This window comes from Microplitis demolitor, chromosome 2, assembly GCF_026212275.2.
Source record: "Microplitis demolitor isolate Queensland-Clemson2020A chromosome 2, iyMicDemo2.1a, whole genome shotgun sequence".
Classification (NCBI taxonomy): domain Eukaryota; kingdom Metazoa; phylum Arthropoda; class Insecta; order Hymenoptera; family Braconidae; genus Microplitis; species Microplitis demolitor.
Genome location: NC_068546.1, coordinates 19,584,489 through 19,612,401, shown reverse-complemented (window position 1 = coordinate 19,612,401; position 27,913 = coordinate 19,584,489). Strand labels below are relative to the sequence as shown.

The window sequence follows — 27,913 nt, the reverse complement described above, 5'->3', positions numbered from 1 at the left end:
ATAATATATATGTCCCATATAGCCAATGCATTGATGCATATATGTCACACATATATTTTTTCGTATGGTGTAGGCACTACCGAAAAATAGTCGGTAGCGGCTACCAAAACATAATCGGTAGCTGCTACCGATTATTTTTTTCAGTGCAAATAAAAAAAAAATCCATTCTATCATTCAAATGCACTTTTTTTTTTTGCCTGAAAAACAACATAAAAATTCGAGGCTCGCTTGCAGGATCAACTCTTGATAATTTTTCATTCCATCAATTAACCGGAATATTTTTCTTTGAAGTAAACAAAATTCACTATGTCACAGTGTAAACATCACTCGATATAACTTCATTTTTCATTTAATTCTAATATAAGTTATTCAGTTTTTACTATCCGCAGCATTACACTGCAGTAATTTTTCTCGAAAAATTTTCAAATGTTTTTATTATTTATTTTTTCGTCGCAGTTCTTTTATGTATGAGATTTATATTGAAACTCAAAACTTGAATAAAAAAATAATAATAGAATTATTATAAAAATATCAAAGATTACAATTTCAACTAAATTAATTTAAATGTAAAAAAAAAAAATGAAGTTAAAAACTACTATTGATACGAATCTTGTTGGGTCACTCGAGTGAACGATATTGAGTTTTCAAAGGCAGTGACGTGGAAAAAATTGACTATACAAGGCCACTTTTTTGCATACGGGACATTCAGACTGAGAGACAAGAGTAGAAAAATAAAAAGCGTTGTTTATTTTTTTTATTAAAAAAAAAAAAACTTTAATTCGCATTTATTCAGCTTTCTTATTTTTATATTACATATTATTCTCATGATTCTTAATTAAAAAGTTACGGTTTACATGGCTAACATTCGTATAGAAATAAAAGTATAATTAATGAGGAAAAAAAATATAAAAATATTGTAAAAAGAAGTGAAAAAAAAAAAAAAAAAAAAAAAAAAAAAAAAAAAAAAAAAAACGATGAAATTTCACGTGCTAATAATTAGTAAAATTTAAAATCATACCTTATTAATTGACGCATTTATTTAATTAAATAGCACTATACTTTTTTTTTCCGGCAAAACTTTTAAACTACAGAATCTGAATAAAAAAAAAAATATTAAAACGTCAAATCGTTAATCATATTTGAGAAAAAAATTCTATTCAAATATATATTACGACGAATTAAATAAATGAACGACAATTTGTCGACTGTTAGAGTTATATTATTGTGAAACAACAAAAGACGGTTATAAAGTTTATGAAGGAAATTGCGATAACGATAAACCGGAAGTTTGAGCCAAGCTATGGTATTGGTCGCGTACACAAAAAAAAAAAATATTTTATTTTCAGGAAAGAAAAATAAACTTCAATTTAAATTGTTAAAATTTAAAATAACTGACAAATTTATAAAATATATAATAAGTATTTTGGGGCAAAATGGCCTCTTAGAAGACATTTTTTTAAAGTAGGATTTAAATTATTTTATACCCGCAGACATGAACAGATCTGTTGATATGTATTAAATATCTTCAATACTTAAACTCATGTGGGGTAAGTATGCGCAGTGGGTAGTGTGCGCAAACCTACGCAGGCCAGTCCGAAACGAGAAGGTTTGCGCACACTTACCCACAGCGCACACTTGCCTCACATGACTCCACACAAAGAAGTTATTTTTGTTTGAAGTGTTATGGTACCAATATGAAGCTAGACCATGTTGGCTACCTCATGGAAATTGAAATAAACGAATGTAAAAATTACCATGGCCATAATGAAATTGACTACATGGAAAAAAATGTAGTTGCTACAACAGCAGCTGTAATTGAGGTTACTACAAGCTAGAATAAAGAAATGCCATCTCCAACGTAGAATATAACCTCAGCCCCATGTGTATACTATAGTAATATCAGTATTATTTGCGCAAATCCTTTAAAGAATGTATTTATTACTACATATTGGAGTACTCGCTGCTACAATGTTTTACTTCAATATTGTGATTAGAAGAACCACAATTTTCTTTCCGTGCACGAATAGATCACAAATTACTGTAACCATTGGTAATTTTACTATGGTCATAGTCATTTTTTCATGTGTTTGTTCTGATTTCCGTCAGGTGGCCAACATAGTCCAGCTTCACTTTGATACCATAACATTTCAAATAAGAATAATTTCTCTGTGTAGATTTGCTGAGATCTGAACATATATGTGATCAAATTGGCCTATTTTTAAGAAATAATCTGAGAGAAACGGATAAGATCTGATGAGACTGATCAGATCCAATTTTATTCGGTCGGATGTCATATTTGGACCTGATAGATATGAATATAAAAAAAACTCTGAGCATGTATTAAAGAGAAAATTTGGCAAATATAGTTGGACTTGACATGATATATGGTCAGGTCCAAATTCAATGAATCATGAAAGATTTAATATAAGTTACGACAATGAACACATAGAATAGAAATAGTGGCAATAAGAGTAACCACAATGTATACATCCCATCTAATACCATGTGAAAATGTCCATCTATATGACGCATATTGTATTAAATGGTGACTAGTTATATATGTAGTAATGTGCACACAGCCCTTATCAATTACGCAGGGAAGTGTGTCATAAATTATATGAGAATTCACCGAGTGTTCATATGTAGTAGACTAGTCAAAAGCATTGTCGCGTGACGAATTACATTTCATGTAGCAAATTCTGATCACACACACAAATATATATATATATATATATATATATATATATATATATATATATATTAGGGTGTTTCAAAAAAGTAGGGTGTTACAAAAATTGAAAGTATAGCTAAAAATAAAAATTTTCGCACCAATCCGGGCTCTTAATAATGATATTAAAGTTTGCCTCTATCCATTTTTCTATTTTCCATTTAAATAACACGGGAAAAAATTTGTTTTTTTTTTTTTTTGAATTTTCTAGCTCCCAAACTAATTAACGGATTGTTATGCACAATACATTTTTTTTGTAGGAAATTGAACGCTCTACAAAAAAAGTCTCTTATCATTTTTTGATAAATCCCACTGTACGAAAGTTATTTCAGCCCTAAGTCACATTTATAGTAAATTTTTAAATTTTTTTACTTTTCCGGTGAAACTATCAGTCGTCCAAAAATGTCTTTAAAACTTTTTGTCGATATTTTCATTCCTTACAAATTATTATGAATAAAATTTTTTGAAATTCCGCATTGTATACGAGTTATTCTCATTTCAATGTCAAGCTCTTAAGATCAATCAGAAATCTGTTTTTTTTTAAGAGCTTAACATTGAAATGAGAATAACTTGTGAACAATATGGAATTTCGAAAAACTTTATTAATAATAATTTGTAATGAATAAAATTATCTACAAAAAGTTCTTATGACATTTTTTGATAACACTGATAGTTTCACCGGAAAAGTAAAAAAATCTCAAAATTTACTATAAATTTGACTTAAGGCTGAAATAACTTTTGAACAGTGGGATTTATCAAAAAATAATAAGAGACTTTTTTTGTAAAGCGTTCAATTTCCTACGAAAAAATGTATTGTGCATAAAAATCCGTTAATTAGTTTCGGAGCTAGAAAATTCTAAAAAAAAAAAAATTTTTTTCCCGTATTATTGAAATGGAATATAGAAAAATGGATTGAGGCAAACCTTAATATCATTATTAAGAGCCCGGATTGGTGCCAAAATATTTATTTTTAGTTATACTTTCAATTTTTGTACACCATAAAAAAAAAAATTGTTGTTTTTTTTGAAACACCCTAATATATATTGATATATGCGATCAAAAACATGTGAGTGTGAATAATTGAAAAAAAAAAATCATATGTCTTGATCAAATATTTTCTTGCAAAAACGTCAAAATTGATACATACTTTTTCAACGACTGAGTAACTACTCGATTTAATGAATTATGAATAAATTAAAAGAAAAAAAAAATTGACAAAGAAAAAACTTGTCAGGCAAACAATTAAATTCACATTTTCAGTTAGCAGAATTCGTTGTGCACATCAAGCTTATGTTCATCCCGCGGCTTTCCATGACATTGCAACATAAAAAGAAGAAAAAAAAAACTTTACAATTTCCTCGACTCTCAACGGATGTGAAATAAAAATAACTGTATTTAAAACTGCATGGTTCTCTAAGCCCAGTTGATTGTACCAAAAAAAAAAAAAGTAAAAATTATTCTGATAAATATAAATTAAAATATTGAAATGATAAAGATCGTACTCCCCTCGCTAATATGATATATTGATTTTAAATTTGATACCGGCCATGGGGAGCTTTTCTTATTTAAATTTGTACATGTAAATAATCATAAAATAATATTTCTAGTAATTAACTTTTTACAGTAAACCCGGTCGTAGCTTAATTAAAAATCCAAAAAAATTCTAGGATATTTTATGATAGCTCATGAACTCATAAATTCATCATTGCTATTTTTATTTTTATTCTTTTTATTATTTTTTTTTTTTTTTTTTTTTAAAGTAAAAAGTATTTAGTTTAGAGTAAAAACGAGAAAATATTTATTTTTTTAAAAAAATTCATAACTTTTGAATAAATGACTACAAGACGAAGTTCTCGTCGAATTTGTTTCTGGATTATGTACACTTTGCAGAATAAAAAAATTACTGAGACTTGTGTCGGCTAAAAAAACTACAATAAGAATACTTATAATAATTAAAAAATTAAAAATTTTTCAAAAACTTTTTTACTTCATTACTTGATAAAAAATAGTATATGCGGATCAATAAAAAAAAGAATTATTAAATTATGACATCCGGTCTGAAAATGTTAACATGTGTAAAGAATTTTTTAATTTTTAAAAATAATGCATTTTTATTCTTATATAATTTTTTTCAACTGTAAAGGAAATAATATATATTATTCCAAATAAATATTATTATAAATAACATCTGATAAAGAGAAAAAAAATTCAAGTTGAAATTTTTTTAAACGGAATTAAATTTATTTGAAAAAATTAAAAAATATTGTACACAATAAAAAAATTATCAATACAAATTATTAATGTATTTTTTTTTAGATTCAATGTCATTAAGACTTGATAGTTTTAGAAACGGAAAGAAAAATTTTTTTATTAATAAAACTTTTTTTATCGATTTATACAGCAATTTGATAGGATTAAAAGCTATCAAAAAAATTCCGAAATTGACGTGGTATTAATGTCATTTAACATCAGCTGTATATAAATAGGTTGAGATAAATTTTTTTCGCACAGAACTAGGTATTTGTATGAAGAGCTTAGAAAACTTTTAATTCAAGAAATATTTTAAAATTACATTACATACAGATTGTATACAATAGTAAAAGTTGAAAATGTTAAGTGCAACGTTATTTTTGTTCTTCGCGGTAACTCATTCTAATGTTGTAAATCCTGACGATGAAAATAATCAGTGCCTTGAGCATGGCAGTTTTGTGAGTATAAAAACCTCTCAAAAATTAGAGTTCGAGAAATTCACATAGCAGAGAAGACCGGGTTTGGTTGTCTCATGGGTTGGTTGTCATAATGGTACGACAAATGACGGCGATCGGTTTCATCGGTCGGCACCCAAGAATCGCGAAGGCGTCACTTCTCTTTCGACGCCGATTTTTCGACGTCGATCGATGTTCATATTTCGTTCGTTAAGTTGTCTGTTATGACTGCTGAGACAACCAACCCGTGAGACACCATACCCGGTTTACCCTACTAAGGATAGTTATGGTAAAGGATCCAATATCTGATCAGGGACTACTGTAGTCCTTAATCGGGTATTAGGTCCCTTTCACCTTGTATGCATTTTCTCGCTTTTACTTAAGTTCAAATTGTTTCTGTAATTAGAGATAACACAAAAAAATTGTTTGTAATCCCGGGTCAAAAGTTAAACTCTGAAAGTTGACAAAAATTTAATAAGTAAATTTAAGTCGAAAAAGTCGAGATGTTATCGAAAAATCGTCGGCAAATCGATAACTTCAAAACTACACTGTGAAAGATTTTCAACAAATTTTACTATGGGTGCATTGTAACCCCGGACCATAAGAAAACTGGTACAAAATTTACAAGTATCTTATAGTAAACGGTATGCGCAGATGACACGATCGGGACCTATGCGCATACGTTTACTATAGGACACCCGAAATATTGTACCAGTTTTCTTATGGTCCGGGGTTACAATGCACCCATGGTAAAATTTAATGGGAATTTTTCACAGTGTAAATAAGGTGAAGCGAGCCTGAATCAAGTTTCATTTTTGACTGGGGATTCCTTGATTTTCTCTAATTTTTATAAGAATTTATTAATGAAAGTATTTTCATATTTTTATAAAATACTATTTGTTATAATTTTTTAATTCAAAGTATTTCTTATATAATCTAAATATCTCCATTCGTTATTTATGTTAGTGCCACCCTATTTTTGAAAATCAATGTTGTGAGGAAAAGCAGTCGTGCAGAATAATTAAAAATAATATGGGCTCAATCACATCTTTATGTTTGAGAAAAGGTATTTTTTTGTCACAATTTTTGATTGTGATAATTTTTATTAAAAACATAAAAAAAAAAAAAATTAATTTATCAAAATTTCAGCAAGAATAGGAGAAACTTGTGAAAATAATCTCGATTGCTTAAATCTCGATTTTGCAGTATGCAATTGAAATAAAAAATGTCAATGCATCGAAAATTACACTTCATTTTACGGATTTAAATGTGCAACCCATTATTTAGGCAACCTTTGTACGCAAGATGTTCACTGTAGGGTTGATAATTCAATGTGCATTGATTCAAAGTGTAGATGCACTGATGGTTTTCAACCTCGATCTAATAATGAATGTATTCCAAGTAAGTTTATGAAATAGCAAAATAAATTTGGAAAACGCAATTACACTTCAAAACATGAACATTAATTTTAATTATTTTATCACACGTAATTATCACACAATTATACGTTGTTAATTTTGATCCTTCAAGCGACTCTAGATCAAAGTTGTGAAAATGATGACGATTGTCGAGATCTGATGCATATCAAATGTTCATATAATGAACTCGATAAAATAAAAAAATATGTTTGCAGAGAGCATAGAATTTAAAAAAAACTTTGAATGTGGATCATTATTAGGAGGATGCTGTGAAAATGACGATCGATGCGCAGTTAATAATTCTGTTTGCATTGATAATATGTGTCAGTGTAGCAATAATTACATCCTTATGGCAAGTGATAGATGCGAACCAAGTAAATAAAATTCTTTAAGTAATCAAATATTTTTTATAATATTTTAGTAATTATTTTTTCATCATTTCAGCATCGGTCGGAAAACCATGTAAATTTGATTCCGAATGCGAGGAAAACTACTTTACTCAATATGTTCTAAACAAAATATATGCAGTTGCAAAAATAATTATATTAAAGTAAACAACTCAAAGTGTTTACCACTTTTGGGAAAATTTTGTTATTACAATGAACCATGTGTGGTTAATAATTCTGTTTGTATTAACGATGCATGTCAATGTGACACCAATTACACAGCTGCATCGAAGTATCAATGTATTCTGCAAAACTAATATTTTTATAAAAACCTAATTGAGATGGAGATTTTAAATTTTCAGGATGTTTTATATTTTGAATTAAAAATAACAAATTTTTTCTTGTATCCCATTTTTATATGGCTATTTTACATTAATAAAGACTATGAATTCTGAGTTGTTTTATACATCAACAAATTAATATTAAAATAATATGTGGACATAAAGTTCTGCACGAGTAAAATTGTTGAATCAATTATTTAAAGCAATTAAAAAGTATATTAGTTTGAATTTTGATACAGATAAATATTTTATTATTAAAAATATGACTATTGCCAGCGGAGAAAGTTTTATATACAATTTTAGATGAAAAAAATTAATTAAATAAAAATATAAGTAAAAAATATTATTACTGTGAAAAAATTTAAACACCGTTCAATTATAACTGAAATAATATAAAAACATTATCAGTCAATTAAAATATTAATCACTAGTCAGCTGTAGCTTCACAAATACTTTTCTGTTCAAACACGCGCTTATGCGTAGATTTTTTTTGGTTTTTTTGATTTATATAAAAGGAAAAAAAAAACTCAAAATAAAAATATTTTAGTGGAACGATCAAACTTGTCAACTATTACTGCAATTTTTTAAAATATTTCATTTCCGTCGTTCGTAAAGAGAAAATACGGCTTCTTATATTTTATATGCAAATATTCTTGATACGAACAGATAATACTTCTTTTGCACACATCGAACGCGAAGCAGAGAGGTAGTGCTTTACTGTTACCAAATTTTAAAATTGAGGTTATTTGGCCAACTTCAATCATCACTACTAGTTTTATATAGCACTTGATTAAAAAAAAAAAAAAAAAAAAAAAAAAAAAAAAAAACAGCAAAAAGAAATTCCAATGAATATTTCTGAAATAGTTATTTTTTTTATTTAGATTGTTATTAAAAAATAGTTAATTGAAAAAAATTATACTTAGACGTCAGTTGGTCTGTACGTATGTGAGCACGATATCTCTTGTACGAGTTGATGAATCACTTTGATTTCTTTTTTATTATCTTCAAATTTAAATTCTTGGGTACCTTTTCAAATATCATTATTGTAAACCGTCACGTTCATTGATAATTAAATAAAAACCCAAAATTGATGGTTTCAACTAAATAAAAAAGTCGCCATTTTTTCTTCGCAAATAGGTATACAGTTTTTAGTACATCTCAATTCCACTTTTCGCGAGCGCTTATTTCTTTTTTTTTTTTACTGTTGGGACTTGATCACTTTTAAAGTGACACTTCATGGTGCCATCTGAAAGCGGCAATTAAAATTTTAAACTGAGACAAAAACTATGAGTGACATCTAGTAGAGCATTTAAATTAAATTAAAAATGAAACGTAATGAGGTTGATTTTCTTTTGTTTTTTTTTTTTTATTTTTGCTATTATATAGTTATTTAACTTTTTTTCCCAGTAGGTAAATAAGAATTACCAGTATCGTACTGTAAAAAAAACTTTTTTTTAGCTTGAAAAGAAATATGTGGTTCAGTAATTAGTAAAAGTAAATTAATTATTCAAAATATTTCATGAGCGTTCGAGGTGTGCACTTAGATTTTCCAAATACTTTTTTTTAGAGTATTATGGCATGTATTTGAATTTTTCCATAATATTCATTATTATATTTTTGTGACAGATACTTGAAATCTACGACATTTAGCGCCTATAGCCGGCAGCTAAAAATATTAGATAAGATACAGCTAGTAAAAAAGATACCTAATCGTTCTAAAAGTGACGTCATCATCGGATCAAAAAATATTTTTTGGTTACATGTGCGATAGCAAACGACCAAAAAATATCGAAGTTATTTAACGAGCCATCTTGTGGCAAAATTTATCATCATTTAAATTCGTCCACTTACCGACTTCTCTCTAATTTTCAACAAATACTTAAAACAATCTTACCAAATAAATAAACGCGGATTTATAACCTGCCATTTATAGGCACTAAATGTAGTAAATTTCAAATATCTGTCACAAAAACTAATGTATTTATCTAGTACAATCGTCACCAATTTTCACACTCACGTCTTAAACACGATCGCACTCGATAGATAAACTACTATTTTAGACGTGTAAATGGTAACTTGTTTTCCATTGATATCTATAAATAACAGATAATTGATGTTATATCTATTGCCTTGAAACTTTTACGTTATTACATACGTTGTATGGCTGAGTTTCTATTTTGAACAATAAATTACTGTTATTTAATATTAAAGTACAACTTCATAATTTAATGTTGTAAATATGAAATGTTATTATAACTTCGAGATTAAAATACATTATTACGTTTCGAAAAACTGATGTTTTTTTTTTCATTCCTACAAATTGAGGACCAGATATCACAAAACCTAATTAGGTTTTACGGATAGATAAATTGTATAAAGAACAAATTTTAATTAAATATATAGTTAACTGATATTTGAATAACATTATATCACCTTTCTCAGTATCAATACACCTATCTACACTTTTTTTTCATTTTCTCGATTTGAATCCAGCAATTGAGGTTATTGACAATTCAAAAACTTTCGGATAATTTTAAAAGTTTCGAATTACCCCGAAATACAATTAATATGATTTTATGGTATAATTAGAAAAATCGATTTAAATTTCAAAGTGAATAGTTATTTTCGACCCGATTTGCACATTTCTAAAATCTAAATATTTTTTCAAAGTCAAAACATCAATAGGAAAAAAATTGTCGATCTCCTCACCATGATATTGAAGTAAAATATTGTAGAAGCGGATATCCGTATATATGTACTCCAATATCTGGTAAATGATAACTACATAAAATAATCCGCAACTAAATATTTTAGTACACGTGAAAAAGTGGTGGAGTAACAGTTATTCCAGTAAATGAGTATAAATTGAACTACATTGTGTGTTCACCTAACCTTAATTTGTGGTAACTTTAGTAACAATATGTAGTATTTACAACAGCCCGCTTGGTTATGTCTACTAATCAGCTGGAATAATAAAATCTGTAGTATAAACATCCTGCATTTGGTATAAAATAATTAATAGTATGTGTAGTTGAGATGTCTCCAATTGTTGTCAATTCGACTACACTTTTTTTTACTTGTAGACATTGATGACTGTAATCAGTGTAATTATATACTGTTACTACACGTGTGGTCCAGATTATTACCAATAAGAGTGAGCATTTTCTTACTCCAACGTAGTCATCTCCAACTACAGTTGTTGTTGATGTAGCAACTACAATTCTTTTTTCGTGGTATATTTATGAGACATATGTATAAAACGAGGATTTCCGGCATAGATAAGTTTACATTGGCGACACAAGTTTTTGGTTATGACACATTTATCAAAGAAATCTAGCAATACGTACGTCTTTTTCACGCGAGCGAGAGTGGTAAGAAAAATATCGAAAATTAACTGTAGACCTCAATAAAACTTTTTTGAAGTATAATATCATATATATAAATCACTAAAATTATTATTAGGTCCACTGAGTAAAATATGATATTTAATGAAAAAATCAAATTTCAAAAAATCAACCAATTTTTGTATACAGGCGTTTAAATACGCCGAGCCCCATTGGATTTTTTAATATCACCCTTTACACTTTTAGCAAACAAAAAAGAACAATTAAAAAGTCAAGATTCTTAAAACGCAATTACGTCTTTTCAAAATTATTAACAAACGGATATTTGCTCTTTTAAAAAACTTTTTTAAATATTTTCTTTTTCTTGTTCTTTATTCTCATTTTCAGAAAAAACGATCATTTCATGCCATTTTTTTTAAAACAAACTTATATTAACTTTTGCTAAACTTGAGCAATAATGCAGTCAAATAAAAATTCAATTCAATCATATTGTGTCTTTTAATAAAAACTCGCAGTTTAAAAGTCTGATGCTAATACACTAATTTATTTTTTATGCTTGCACGCTCACTATTTAACTGTTAATATGTATCCGAAAATATCGATTAATTGCCGCGTGTTTGTGTGCGTTAATCGCTCGCCATCAATATATGTGATATGATATCTATGATCTTTTCACGGTACTAATAAAAAAATATAAGTGGGAGCACGCGAATAGTCTAAAATTCCGCGCCTGAATAAAAATCATTAAAAAAGAAATTATTTTTCTCTAATAATAACAATAAATAATTTGACACCATAAAAAATTGATAATCATCCAAAGGTAAATTAGTTTTTAAAATTAAATTTTTATATTAAAAAATTACTTGAGTTGGCAAATAGTCGCGGTAGAATAAAATAATTTATTAAAACCGTCAGGATAAAAGTGAATTTGGGGGAACCAAAATGAAATATTGGTATGATGGTGAAATAAAAAAAATATAATAATCTAAGGGTGAGAGCATGCCACGAGGGTTTTTCGAGATAATACTTCAAGCAGTTTAAATTTTATGAAACGCCAGTACGGTGGTTAAAGCGATTAAAGGTCGTCGTTCTTATCTGTACTTACTAAAGTATATCAAGGTCAAACTTTACGATGTGCCAAGAATAATAGCCTAATTATCAAATGGATACATCGATATATTTCATACGAATTTACTATTTCATTTATACATTTCACTGGATATTTTGATGGCCTTATAATTAATATATCTTTACATGCCATCCATAAACACCAATTAATTTTCAGCGCAATTATAAATATAATTGGAGATGAATATTGTTAATTAATTTAACGTATCGATAATTTTTCAATTATATCATATTTATAATAACTTTTTATTTGTCAAAGTGTTAATTTAATTTTATTTTTTTTTTAACAGAAACGTTAATTAAAAACTTGAATTTTTTTCGTTAAAGAAATAGCAAATAATTTTTTAAAATTCAAATACTTTTTACTTATAAAAGATTTTTAATTAAAATTTTTACTGGAAAATGAACTAAAAAAAAATTTAATTAAACATCACTATAATTTATTTAAAAAATTGTATTTTTAAAATTTTAAATTCTGCTGAAAATAAAAAAAAAATAAAATCGAAATCGCAAATTCTTGTTTTCACAAAAAATTATTTTCCCGCGTTTAAAATAAGATTACGAACGACAGAGAATTCAATTTAAAACACAGTGCGGTTAGTCACCGAAGCACGCGGTTCGGAGAAACGCTCGAGACTGCGTGACGATACCCGATGAGGGTGTTTTCCAACCCCCAACACAGTACCTGAAAGCAAAAGCAGTAGCAGCAGCAGGGGATCTCTACTCTACTACTACGGTCCTCTCTGTCCTTTACTTCTATTTTATCCACACTCTTCGTACAAGTTTCTCGCTGCTGCGTTCTCGGTTATATTCAGTACATAAGCGGTAATAGATACCATAGTAACGGGCGCGTGCTAACTCGCGCATGTGTCTTATATGCACCGATTTTTTATTTTTTTTTTTTTTAACACTTTTATATAATATATATTTTTTCGATAATAATTTATCTTTATTTGTCAGCTGGCAGCAAAGATATTCTGCACTACATCTTCAGGAATAATTGTTTTTTATACAATAAAGATCGATTACCAATACTATATTATTCTGCGATATTATATTTTTATATCGTATAAAAAAATAATTATTTTTAAATTTATTTAATACTATAATAAATAGACATTAAATATCAACATGAAGAGAAAAATGTTATCGATATAATTATCCCAAGTACCCGTATGACTTAATGCTTTTATTAATAGTATTAAAAGTCAAATATAGGGGAGACTGGGGTACGATGGACCATCTCAGAAATTTGGGAAATAATAATTTATAAAAATGATATTTTAGAAAAAACCATTTGCTCAAAAATATGAATTTTTTTTGTCATGAACATCGATAAATTATCATTGATATATTCAATATGGCTAAAATACTGTTCTTTAGTACTGATTGACTCATCAAAAAGACTGGATTATAAATTACAGCGATTAATAAACAACGCTGTCAGATTTATATTCAATTCGAAACGTGATGAACATATCACACCTCATAGACGTTCCTTAAATTGGTTGAATATTAAAATGAGAAGAATGTACTGCTTCGCTTGTTATTTTTACAAACTTCTGGAATCCGGTGAATCAAAATTCTTGAGAGACCTATTCGTCGAAGAAGACCAAGATATCAGGTGATCGGATAGATTGGCAAAAAAATATAACAATGTTACATTCAAAATACCTAATTTTGCCACAACTGTCTGCGAGCATTCATTTGTCGTAACAGTGATTCGGCTCTGGAGAGAATTACCGATTGAGATCATCAAATCACAAAGTCTGAAAAAATTCAAAATTAAAGCATTCGATTTCTTTATGAACCTTGCCACTAATTCATTTTTAGAGAGTATAGATGTTAGAACCAAAAATTTTTGCTACTATATCATTATAGAGTTTTTCGGAACTCAATGTGTTCATTAATCATTTATAGGTTAGTTAGCTAACCTAGGTTAGAAATAGAGTATATCGATAAAAGCAATCTTACAGTAAACAGGAACAAATGGATCGGCACCGTATCTATACAAATTGCTATTGGAGCTATACAGATTACTTCTTTATCAAACTCGATGTAACGATACTATCGTGGCTTTAATGGCAACACGTAACACTTCTACTTACAAAGCCGAGAACTTTTCCTTCATTCGGGAATCCCTCTTTCTCGCTCTCTCTCTCTTTCTTTCACATTGCGCTTACTTTCATAGATATCGTTAATATAATCTAAATTGCAAAATGTCGATTTAACTCCATATTGATGTTTTGTGAGCTATGGAATATAATGATTCTAATAATGTAGACCGAATCTAGAACTAACCCTTCAAGCCAATGTACGAATTCATTTCCACAGGATCTAAGCAGTTAGTTTGACTCATGTTTAACGAATTCTTCCGCAGTACTAAGTCTATACTCGATCAACATACCGCTGCTTGCTAATATAAAGAGAGAATGTGGTTTCTACTTCTACCTCCTGTACAAAGCGTCTGAGTTTCGAAATATACATAACAACTTGCAATAGGATGATTTTTTTAGCCGATCATAATTCACCATTTTCTCGGCATCCTCACTCGCACGACTTGAGGGAAAGTTTATTGTAGAAAATCAATGAGAAGATTTTAATTTGATCATTTATCAGTTACTCACTCGCGTAATATTTAATAGCACTTCCAATATCCTTTAGCAGGACTACGTTTTATGACGAAATAAACTAAGATAGACGGGTCCATTCTCTGGTTGATTTAATATTTAACATTATGATCCTTATACTTTTTATAAATTTTTTATTTAATCGTAAATACATCATGTGTATTATGCTGAATAATGAGAAATAACTCTACAATACATGTAAAGTAAATTAAGAACTTTGAAATAATTTTAACAAAGGGCAGAATAACTACGAGGCAATTATTTATTCAACATAGAGAATAAAGTGATATTTGTTTGCATTCTCAAACATACTAATTAACGTATTCGAGAAAATAAAACATTAATATTCAAATTTTGATTAACAGTATTCAAATTATAATTCTACTAATTTTTATATAATTCTAATAGTAATTCGGTTTATCTCATTGGTTCTGTAAAATATGCACACTAATAGTAGTTTATGTTACATGTGCGTTAAGGAGCAAATAATTTTTAATAATATTGTCGCGACGTTAGTATGTAATCTCGTAATTAGTGTTGCGGAAATCGAAGCAACTCTTCGATTGTTCACAAACGAATAGAATCGACTGAAAACAATCGATTGTGATAATTAATCGTTCCTGAACAATCGATTATTGACATAATCGATTTAAAAAAAAAACCGATTTTTTTCTCTCCCAACTTTATAGTTGCAGAATCGATAGCTTAACAATCGATTGTGTAAAATCGATTTTATAATTTTTCGTTCAAGATAAAAAAACGAATATGGGTCCCAAATCACAAATTCAAAATTATTAATATTTACATTATTTGACAGTCGATTATTTGCTCACAACTTTAAAGTTGCACAATCGACCATCTAACGATTTATTTTGAAAAATCGATTTCGAAATTTTATTTTAAAGTTAAATATCACCGCGTATAAATATAAGTTTGTATTTCGAAGTATGAAATTTTCATATGGTCATTTATATTTAAAATAATAACAAATAAAATACTTTGTTTATGTTTAATAATTTTTTATTCAAACTTTTCAGTAAAAAACAGTTGAGAAAAAAAAATATTTTCTCAATAAATGGAGTATTGTATTTAATTAATAATTTTTTTTTTGTGAAAAATCGATTATTTTATCGCAACTTTAAAGTTGTAGAATCGTTTGAATAAAAATCGATTGTTAAAATCGATTATTTTTTAATTTTTCAAATAACGTAAAATTTTGATCTATAAAATTATAAATAGATATCTAACTTTGACCATTTCGCTTACGTTGTTTATCATTTGTTTGTCTGTATTAGTCAAACAATTTTTATAATGTTTGAGTTAATAACAAATTTTTTAAAAATTAATTTTATAAAAAGTCGATGTTTAAAAATCGTTTAAAAAAAATGGATTTTTTTCAATTAATCGAAAGGCCTACAATCGATTTAAAAAAATCGACAATCGAAACGAAAACATCGATTGTTCGATTAATCGATTTCGATTGCACTACTCTTGATAGTCCTTTATTTTAGTCTTGGGCCTAATCGGTCACCACTGAGAGCGCTCAATTTAGTTCATAATCCAATGGCGAACTAGTTCGCTCTTTTAGTTCATTAGTGCTTTTTTTTAAATAATTTAATAAAAACAATAAATAGAGAAAAAAATATATTTATGATTATTGTTGGTTCCGTTTATTTATGGAACATAAAATTTTTTATTTAAATAAGAATGAAAAAATAAAAGAATTTATATTAATAATTAGTCAACAGCTAGTCTCGTTTCTAGTATAATGCGTAATTATATTACAATGCTTAAAAAATGCTAATTATTACGATTAAAGTTGACATTTTTTATAGCACATCAAATCTTTTACTTAAGTAAAAATGAAAAAATTAAATAATTTATATTTATCATTAGTCAACAGCTAGTCTCGTTGAGTAATGATCTAATATATAAATAGTCTCTCGAAATATCAAGGCGCGCACAGAAAAAGTAAATAACTCGGTTGGTCACATAGCGCCAGTGTCTAGTAAAACCGACGCTAAAAAAAATATAAAAAGAACTAAGAGCGAGATCATCGACGAACTAGTTCGCATAGTTCACCTAAAGGAGTGCTCTTCCGACCTAGGTCGTTCGCGAACTACCCAAGACTACTTTATTTGCTTACGGCTCGTTGCGGTGATCACACCACATTCGTCTTCATGTCAATGCATCATAACCTTAAAGTGAATGATGGATCATAATTGTCATGTTCGCTTCTTAGTCCATCTGTATATAGGATACAGTATTTTTTGCAAAACCTGCTATGAAAATTCAATTTTTAAGAAGTAAAAAATTGAAATTTTATTTTGAAACAAGTTTCCCGAGGATATGATAATTTTTAACTTAATTTATAGTGTATGAATGTTTGTTTTTTTATTTCAAAAACCATAACCTGACAAACTTGTCTATCGTATACGATATCACATGGGCGACAGAGTGTAACTGGGCGCAAAATTAGATAAAATCACTGGTCATGGCATTTAATTATTACGTATAAAGTATAGTAAAATTAAAACTGTGAAGTTATAGGTTACTTAGCACACAAGTGCAGTTTAGTAAAAGGTACAGGTAAGGTTGAAGTAATATATAGGATAGTTGATGATGTATCGGTTACAAAGTTGAAGATGTAAACAAACTGTAACGATATTTACCATACCACTACATTAAACGGTTAAAGCAGCTCCACGAAGAGTATTAATACCACAGATAATAATAATCACTGTACACAGTATGGTTGTTTAAGTACAAGTACATCCATCGATATTATAAACAGATTTTTATTTACGGTAATATATAATATGAAAGAGGCAATTATTTGTATTGTGAGAATTAATAATGTATGTAAGGGTGTTCTGAGCAAAGAGATAAAGTATTCTCGTGAACTATAATTTCGAAAAGTGGTTCGATTGGCACTCAGAATTAAGGTTCCCGCGAATAATAAGGTCTGTCGGGTAATAAGTCCTAAGTGACAGAAATGATATTTAAAATAACCGCCTCCGCTAAAGACTACTCTAGTAGAAGGGTCTTACATAGAGATGTTACGACAAATTTATAGAGTCCCGATACCACGTTCTCTGTCTTCTCCATTTCATCATCCGTCATATGTTGTCGTAGCACTCAAGAAATTATAAAAAACAATCTAGTCTTCTGACTCTTAAAGGAATACTGATAGTTTTAAATGCTGTTGAGCAAAGCAATCTAGTCTTCTGATTCTTAAAAAGTATTGTTGCTAAATTTAGATGATGATTCATCTCTAATACCAATTTTATCAAGTATAGTTAAACTATTCCAGTTTATTGTAACCCGTAGGCCTTATTACCCTACCGTAGTAAAATAAGGCCTATTCGTATGGTTTTTGTAAAAGTATTATTTTTTGTTTGTTTATGGTAAAAATTACCATTACTTCATTACATTTTATAGCTGATGTATTGAAATAAAGATTAATGATACATTTCGATAATTAAATGCAATATTTTCGATTCTATTCAAAATCTTCCTTAGCTAGGCCTTATTACCCGCCAGTACCTTAGTGAATATTCACTTATTTCACTTATTCATGTTTAGAGAATATAATATTGAGAAAAATAAAATTTCGTATAATTATAAGCAATTGTAGAAATAACATATAATATTTCAGAATCTGTTACTTTTTCTGAAGATGGCTAAAAGAAATCAAAACAAAGTTAGAACTACTTTAATGGGAAAAATTTAGCTTTATCATTTCCTCACGAGTTTAGGGAGTGCAAGACGAATGAAGTTCGACATAATAAAAGGTCTTGAGAGCTATAAGCCGTAAAAATTTTATCTTAAAAGTACTTTTTACTTTCTTTGGAGTAAAGAAAAAACTAGTTTAGCATATTGATAGCTCACAATACCATGAAATCACTCGAGTACCTTTGATAAGAGTAATATTTTATTAAATTTTTACCACCATATCAATTTATATTATTCAGTATAAAATTTATTGTCAAAGGAATAGATAAATTTTATTATCCACAGAAAAAAATTTCTTATACATTCAAAAGGACAAGTCGTGGTTTAAATAAATAAAATCAACAGAACCTAATTATTAGATAGAGAATTAATTAAAATTCAGAAAACACTTCGTAAATAATAATAGGAAATAGAATCCATTCATTGGATTTTCAGCTTAAAATGTTGACTTGCAAGCATTCATGCTATGAATAACAAACAACAAAATATCCGTAAAATGTAATATTAATATTATAAAACTACTTTAGCTGACATATATTTAATTACGCTGTCGTAAGTTTTTCATATTCCGAACAATTGAATATGTGTCAAAGCTTCTAAACTTTATATAGAATCGAGAGTTGTTATAGTAGAGTTTGCAAAATTTACACTGTGTTTGTAAACACATTAAAGTGTATGTATAGGAGTCGATACGAGCTAATAATAATTAAAATGCCACAAACAATAAATGACCCGATTATATCAAAATTCGATAGTACTAAAACGTCATTTGTTAGTAAAAAGTTTTATTAAATTTGCAGTACAGACTGTAAAAAATTTTTGGTTTGAAAATGGTCCTCGAAGACTTTACACGGTGTGATTCCCGTCGAAATAAAACTTGATTCAGGTTTGCTCCACCTTATTTTATTTTGAAGCTGTCGATTTGCCGACGATTTTTCGATAAGATCTCGACTTTTTCGACTTAAATTAAATTTTTTTCAACTTTCATATAAAAAAATTTTCGAATACAAATTATGAATTTTCAAATTTCAGCTTTAAATTAATATACTTACTCTCTGAATATGCTCTCTAAACATGAATTAGTGAAAATAAGTAGATATTCACTGCTTTATAGTGCAAATCGCACTATTTTTTGGAATTAGTGGTACGATTCGCATTCCAAATCAGTGAATATTCACTTATTTCACGAATTCTTGTTTAGAGAGTATGGACAACAAAAAAAAATAATTGAAATGAAATAAAATAAAAAGCATTGTGATGTTAGTGTTTATGACCTTTATGACTTAGAGATTTCAAACAACGTAGAAATAAAGTCTAAAAATAACTTAATTTATATTTTATATTTCTGACTGATTCAAACTTGTTAATTATTTCAAGTAATTCGATTATAATTTCAGACGAAATTTCCACTACTGTACATTATTTACAGTTTTAATAGCAATCAATCGAAATATTTTATGTCACCCATCATCATTATTATAATTTTAGGTTTGCAACGAGTTAATATGTCATATATGTATTATGTCTCAAGTAGCATAACTACAATATTGCGTGTCGTCTATAAATCTACAATTATAATACTATATACATATGTATGCAAATTAAATATATCCTTTGAATTTTTATTTCTGATTCTCTTTCTGTAAGAAATTTGCAGCATGTTTTTTATAAAAATAAATATGTGTTCGTATACTATTATATAACTATATACGAATATGTAATATTTTACTTGATTGCACTCGATGATAAGTTGCGATTTAACTTCAAAAGTTGATACAGCTCGGAAACTAGTAGGCGAACAAGAGAACATATGTAAAGTATACGAGTGTGGATAAATGGGTGTATATATAAGCCACTAGTAGAAAAGATATATAGTGCGACTAGAGAGCTAACCATAGCATCGTCCCACAATAAACGGACCCTGGAGGCCGGAGTTTATTAGCTCAACCCCTCTATTGCATCAGGAAAGTTCTCTCGAGTCGCTGATTCATCCTAACGCCAAACAACCCTTTCACACTTCAATTAAGCTATTAACACGACATTGGCACTCTAGTTGACAATGTATCTGTAGATTTATGTTGAAAAATATTATTACGGGAAAGTTATGTTTGATGCTGATGGTGTATTTGTTTTGGGGCGAATAAAAGAGATTCTGTTGGTAAAGTTGTTATGTTTGAGTGTGACTTAAAGCTATTGCTAGGTATGTATTTTGGTCACCCCTCAACCACATTATATGATGCGTGATGCTGGAAACATAAGGGCGCCCTAGTGTATATAGTGAACTCTGTTGGATATGTCCTAATGCTGCTGCCGCGTGCGGAAACATTATAACCGCCATTACACGGACGTTTATGTGTGTTATTTAAGAGGAGAAAAACTTCATTCTATGTAGACGACAGATTTGTTTACTTTTTAGGGGAAGATGGGTAAAATGGGACCGCTAAGGGAATAATGGATTTTCGTGCATTTGAATACGGTGAATCTTCTTTTTTTGAATTTAAATTTCGAGAATTAAAACCGAATTTTCAGTCACCATGGAAAAAATTATTTTTCACGTCCGGACAAAATGAACCACTTTAAGAAAAAAAGTTTGTTTTTTATTCTAAGAAATGACTCATAAAATTGTTTTTAGTAACTTCACTTACTGCTTTTTTATTTAATTAATGTTAATTAACATTGGTAAGGTAGAAAGGCAGGAACCCATACAAAAAAAAAATCGACCCATTACTGGGTCGCGAATGGCTGTCAATTTTCAAGCATCGGCCGAAGATCGGCTAAATATCGGATGATAACCGTTGGCTAATGAACGGCGGTTAATAGTTCGCCGTTTTTATAAGCAAAAAGACGGCTACCAACGATTCACCATGCACGGACCAGTATAGAGCCACTTATGGACAATCATTACAAACCAGGCATCGGCCGATCTATGGGAAAATTTCGAAGCTCGGGGACTTTGTACGGGAAGTGAACTTACTGCTTTTTTCCTAATCATTGCAGTACTGACACCTTAATTTCTAAATTTGGTACTCTCTAAAAACGAATTAGTGAAAATCACTATTTGGTAGTGAATAGTCACTTATTGCTAGTGCAAAGTATACCACTATTTGAATTAATGATATACTTTTTACTAGCAAATAGTGAATAGTCACTATTTTCACTATTTCAGATTTAAGAGAGTTTTAAAATTCTTTCGAAAATCCAGACTCATGGAGTCCCCTTTCTGAATAAATCTCGTAACTGATGCAAAATTATAATTTTTTCAGAAATCGGTCGAAACATCTATTCTGTTACACGTGCGTTAATGGGAATATTAAAATTTAAAATGATGTTTTTTCACCCATAATTTTAATAATGAAAAAAATGCAGTTTTGAGGCTTACTCAGAGAGGGAACGATAAGCCATTGAAATAAAGGGCCAGTTTTGATCAGGATCATCATCCAAGAAATTCAATAGAAATTCTGTAGAAAATCGAGACTCATATGCCGTCAAACTGACTCGTTAGTTTTGATCACGATCATAGTCGATTTTGATTCCGGTGTTGAGTTTGAATAATACACGATTTCAGAGTTGGGCAATTGATTGCCCTACGTAATCACTCATCTGAAATTCCATTGTTTTATTCTCTACTCAATAGACTATTATATAGAATCCATTGACTTTGAAAGCTGATACGAAAATATACGTTTTGCTCAAATTTGTAACTTTAGTTTTCTTTTGATTTAACCAAATTTATGGACCAATCATGAAATTATTGAGTCTTTATTTCTTTAAACAGCTTTTAACACCGTGCATTTTTTACTAACTATTAAAATTTAAATAATATATTCTTTTTCATCAGAGTAGTGAAGACGCATACATTTTTAAAATATCCACCCTTAACCCAGTTTTAAATATACGGAAAGAAATTCTCTTCAAGCGTCAGTCCTTGATCTTAACAGGGACCCATGCCACTAGTATATTTATTTAATTTTCTCACCAGCAGTATTTATACTTCCTCACAATATATTTTTTTGACTTTCCCTTCTTACCCAAAATAGAAAAAAAAAATTTTTTTTACCAATTGAGAACTCGTTTTATTTACTTCAAATTTAAAGCAAAAATGAAAATATTCAAATATTGAGATTTATTATTATTCATAATATTCATATATCCAACTTTTAAATAAATTATTATTATTATTCAATAAAATATTGAAGCCTCCTAATTTCGCCCTCTCTTCTCATATTAAATTTTAAAAGTATTAAAAATAAGAAAATAAAATAATCGATTCCAAAACTTCTGTAATTTAAACAATTTTTTTTTTAAACACGAGTGTAAATGTATAAAAGTTTAAATTTAAATTTAGCTAAAAATCTTTCTGCTGCAAGTTTTAATTATTTCAGAAATACATAGATTATTTAATTTTATTCAACAAGTTTTAATTACGACTAATGACAGAGAGAAGCTCCAATGAATTCTAATAGAACGGCGATGTTAATTTAAATGTGCTCAGTGACGGTATTATGTAATGCCAGTGTGTCGAACAAAGCATTTCGTGCGTATTTGTGGAATTACAGCTCTACATAACTCTCCATATAGGAGAAAGATATCCCGCGGATACGAGAATCAAAGTATAGAGTCGTGTAATTGCTTGATGCATGCGACATATGTATATATATGTTCCACTAATAATGTACATCAAAACGTGATTTATTTTCATCGTGGAATTTAAATTAAATCAACTTTTATTTAAAATTCAGTTAATAAATATGTTGGGTTTTTTTAATATTATATGAATTTTTCAAGATTAATCGGGTTTTTTACATTTTTATAAGATATCCATGTCCTTGATATTTGAAGTAACCAAACAAAATATTTCTTCAATTTTTTAATACAAAAAATTTTTTAATAAATGAAAGTATGTTCCCCTATAGATTTTACACTGAATACAAGTTTGTGAAGTTAAAATATACTTTCCTTAGTTGCACGATAGGCGCTTGAATCGAGATATAGTACGGTGAGTTGAATGAAAAAAACTCAAAGAAAAAATGAAAGCTTTACTTAGAATCAGATATTTCGTCCGACGTCGAGCGTTAAATTACAACCCGTGAAAAAAAGTTTAGATCTGACTAATGGATCCACTCAGAGATATTGGCAGGTTCTTTAAATTGTCTCTATATAGAAGATATCTGGACGATTTTAAGAGAAAATTTTTTCTATAGATGACTATTTATTATACAGATGTGACGAGATTTGGACAAATATAAAAAGATCTGTATAATTTTTAATGGAAATTTTCTTTATAGGCAGCACAGTGCCTGGAATCCCTTGTAGGGAATCCCTTGCAAACTATAAATTCAAGCCTGGCCCAAGTTTGATTGAATATCGGAATGATAACTTTATGCCAGACTTGACACTTTATTCTGGCCCAATATCGAGTCCCAGTATTATGCCAAGACTGTAGCTAAATAATAAAGCAATAAATTTGGTTCTTCATTGCAGCTAGGCAAGCCCCTTATTATCCATTAGGTTGTTAGGCTACACGGAAAAAAATAATTAGTAGCAGCTACTGATTATTTTTCGTTAGCCGCTACCAATTAATTTCAACAGCTACCGATTACCAATCGGTAACGGCTACCAAAATAATCGGTAGCAGCTGCCGATTATTTCGGTAACTAGTTCTAAAGTAATCGGTAGTGGCTACTGTAAAATAATCAGTAGCAGCTACTGATTATATTTCGGTAGCTATTACTAAAAAATTTTCAATAACAGCTACTGATTTCAATCGGTAACGGCTACCAAAATAATCGGTAGCTGTTACCGAAAATTAATCAGTAGCAGCTACCGATTATTTCGGTAACTAGTTCTAAAATAATCGGTAGCGGCTACCCTAAATAATCGGTAGTGGCTACCGATTGCCAGTCGGTAGCAGCTACCGATTATTTTTTTTAGTGTATACATATATACTTCTCTAAATTGTAAATAAATTTTTTTTAGTGATAAAAAAAATTTTTCGATACGAAAAGCGTCTCATTTTGGTCTTGATTTTCTTCATACTTGAAATGAAGTATCTTTAAAAATTTATTGCCACGAAAATTCCGTTTCAGTAAGCATTGTAATTGATTAAAATTTTTATTTTTACAGTTTTAGGGTCTATTAAACAATTAACGACAAACGTGTCTATTTTACATGTGATGAAAACTTATAATCGGTTAATTTATAAATTTATCAGATCTTTAGGAGGTCTGTGTCTTAACTAGCACCTCCTTTATTTATGTATTTGTATAAAATCAATGCAATTAATATTTAAGGAAAAAGAAATTACAGAGATATATGTATATATCATATAGTATCTGATATATTTTTATCTTTATATATTATTGTCTTCTACTAATTAACTATATATGAAAGAAAGGTCAAGAATACTTTTATTGAAGTACCCGCAATGCATTTACTCAACGTCCGTTTAAGTAAGTTGTACGCAAAGGCATTTCAATCAACTACCCGCCATTAAAATCGAAGAAATAAAAAATAAAAAAGAATTTGATATAAAAATATACGTTTATTAAAAAAACTTTAAGTGATTTAGTAATTATTAAATATAACTTATTCCGATATTATTTTATTACGATATTTTAATGTTAAATAATGATGATTGAATATCTGGTTTTATTATCTTAGGAGGAGAATCAGAAAAAAACATTGAGAAAAAAGTGAAAGAAGCCTAGCCACTCGTCCACTTGCTACTGTCAGACTCGACTTGATTTATTACCCATCTCACCCTTTTTACTTACATATATATGTATAAACTTCTATTTTTTTTTTCCCGGGATCTCAACAAGTTTATTTTCTTTCTCTATCCACTGCAATACCTTTCATTGTCAATCTTATGATATATTAAAACCTGAACGATCGATTTTACCGTCTCGTTGATTATAAAAGTGTAATTGAAAAATTAAAAGAAAAATTATATTTATTTACAAAGTATGAAAGAAAATATGATAAATTTATTTATAAGAATATTAAAAAATAAAATTAACTGATTAACTTTTTTTAATTTTAAAGGGTAGAGATACCTTTTTTTGGCCACTTTAGGGCAGTTTTAGACAAAAAATTTAAATAAAATAATTTGTAAAATAACGCAATGACATAATTAATTTTTTAAATGTAAACAAAGATACACGGAGAGAAAATTATGGTAATAGTTACAATATATTATGGGAATGGTTCCCATACTGCATGGTAACCGGTTTTTTTGAAATGTTGATTATAGGAACGGCACCCATATATATTATGGTAATCATTCCTATAATTATGGGTATAATTCCGATATGGTATCGGAATAGCCCCTATGGAATCATGGTAATCGTTACCATGTAACTATGATAATGGTTACCATAATATTATGGTAATAATTCCCATACATTATGGTAATAATTACCATAATATTATGGTAATGATTACGATGATATTATGGTAATAATTACCATGATATTAAAGTAACCATTACCATAATATTTAGAAATTATAATAAATTTTTTTTTGTAATAAACATTTTTTTTGTATACTTAAAATTTTGTAATATACAAAAAAATGCTTCTTACAAAAAAAAAAAATTATTATGATTTCTAAATATTATGGGAATTATTACCATGATATTATGGTAACCATTCCCATACTATTATGATAACTATTCCCATAATATTATGGTAACGGTTACCATAATGTCATGGTAATAATTTCCATACATTATGGGAATGATTACCATAATATTATGGTAACCATTACCATAATATGATGGTTATGTTTACAATAATATTATAGGAATAGTTACCATAATATATAGGACTTATTCCCATATACACTTAGAAACCATTACAATGTGGTTATAGGATCGGTTACTATTTGTTTTCGGGAACTATTCCTATGAGTATGGTAATCATTACCATGATTCTTTCACATGCGATATGGAAACTGTTACCATAATGATAGGAATTGTTCCCATACTTATGGAAACTTTCCCCAGAAAGTATGGGTCTATATCCCATAATCCCAAGTAATCATTACCATAACGGTATGAGATGATATTTCATAAACGTTCTAGGAACAGTTACTATAATTTTCTCTCCGTGTACTATTCCCCCACTATCAAAATAGTAATTTTCTGTTACACTTTTTCATTAATTAAAATAAAGTATTAAATGCCCAAAAATGAAGCAGTAGCCACAAATGGTACTTCTACCCTATACACGGAGAAAAAAACTATTGTCAGAGTAAGTACATATACGTATCGCTATCCTGACTGTACGCTGTTATACTCATCTAACTTAATGATGTGCTGTACACTCAGAAAATTAAAAAGTAGGAATTACCATCTAGTTATGGTAAAATTTTTACCATATCAATCTGATACTATCTAAATGTTTGTATAAATTATCCAGATTGTAAAATTTACTATATTGATAATAATTGTCACAATCTAGTTGATTTATCCAATCGTCTAGATATTATTCACTACTATCAGATTGATGGTAAAAATTTTACCACAACTAGATGGTAATTCCTATTATTTAAATGTTTTCTAATTGTACTGCAGATTCAGCGATACAGAGTTTCCTCACAATGGATCGTCAAAATGACGATCGTATTCTTATTTTAGGCGTTATATGAATCGCTGACATGACTATTGCGCAAACTCTATGACTTAGGCAACTGAGAACGATCCATCGTATAGCCAATTTATCTATACGGATCCTTACGTTGGCATAACAGTCACTTACATCAATGAAACTACTTTTGTTTACAAAGATTATTTGTCGTATTTTCAAATTAAATAAATGAATACTTATTCTAAACCAAATACATAGCATTATTTTAATAATGATATAGACGATTGAATGAATATGTGAGTATTCTTAAATATAAGGTAAAGCCGTATCATAATTCTGATAATACGTTATTTAAAGATACATTGGATGGTCATTCTGACAATATTTTTCTCTCCATATATGATCGTTGCCACATCACGGATTGGTTGTCACAACGGTCATAAGTCATAACAGAAAATAATGAACAAAATACGAACATTGATCGGCGTTGAATGGAAGGTGATACCTTCGCGATTCTTCAGTACCGATCAATCAACCGATCGCCAACGATGACTGCTGTGACAATAAAACCCTGAGACAACCATACCCGATCTCCTTTATAGATCGCAAACTTAGCTAACCTCTTGGCATGCTAGGAGGAAATAGAGTACCAATACCACAATAGAATACTAACTTGGTTCCGTGGCATCGGTATTCCGTTTCAGTGACTAAAAATCTCATCTTCGTGATTGTCTTTTGAAGATTTTTAAACCTCCCCCGCACCCACAAAAAAGAGCTTAACTAACCTCCAAATAACTAAACGAGTATCGTGACAGTCAGGATATCGTATCGTGCAAGGCATGATAATTTTTTACTGGTGTATGCACTAGGAGTTGAATCAACTCCGATCGGAATACTTTGTATTCACATC

At 29.0% G+C, this 27,913-nt stretch overlaps 1 protein-coding gene across 5 annotated transcripts in view; it reads right to left on the bottom strand.

Moving 5' to 3' along the window:
• The window catches only part of LOC103568437 (ras-related protein Rab-37), a 68,853-nt gene that overhangs the window by 18,474 nt on the left and 22,466 nt on the right, over positions 1-27,913 (bottom strand). For 2 of the 5 annotated variants that reach the window (XM_053742972.1, XM_014444507.2), the window contains exon 1: positions 1,019-1,172. The exons of 1 other annotated variant lie outside the window; for it this stretch is intronic. The gene's annotated coding sequence lies outside the window, so the exon portion shown is untranslated. Of the gene's footprint in view, positions 1-1,018; positions 1,190-12,027; positions 12,104-27,913 lie in introns of those variants that run through there. 2 more of the 5 variants (XM_053742971.1, XM_053742973.1) reach the window with 2 other exon arrangements.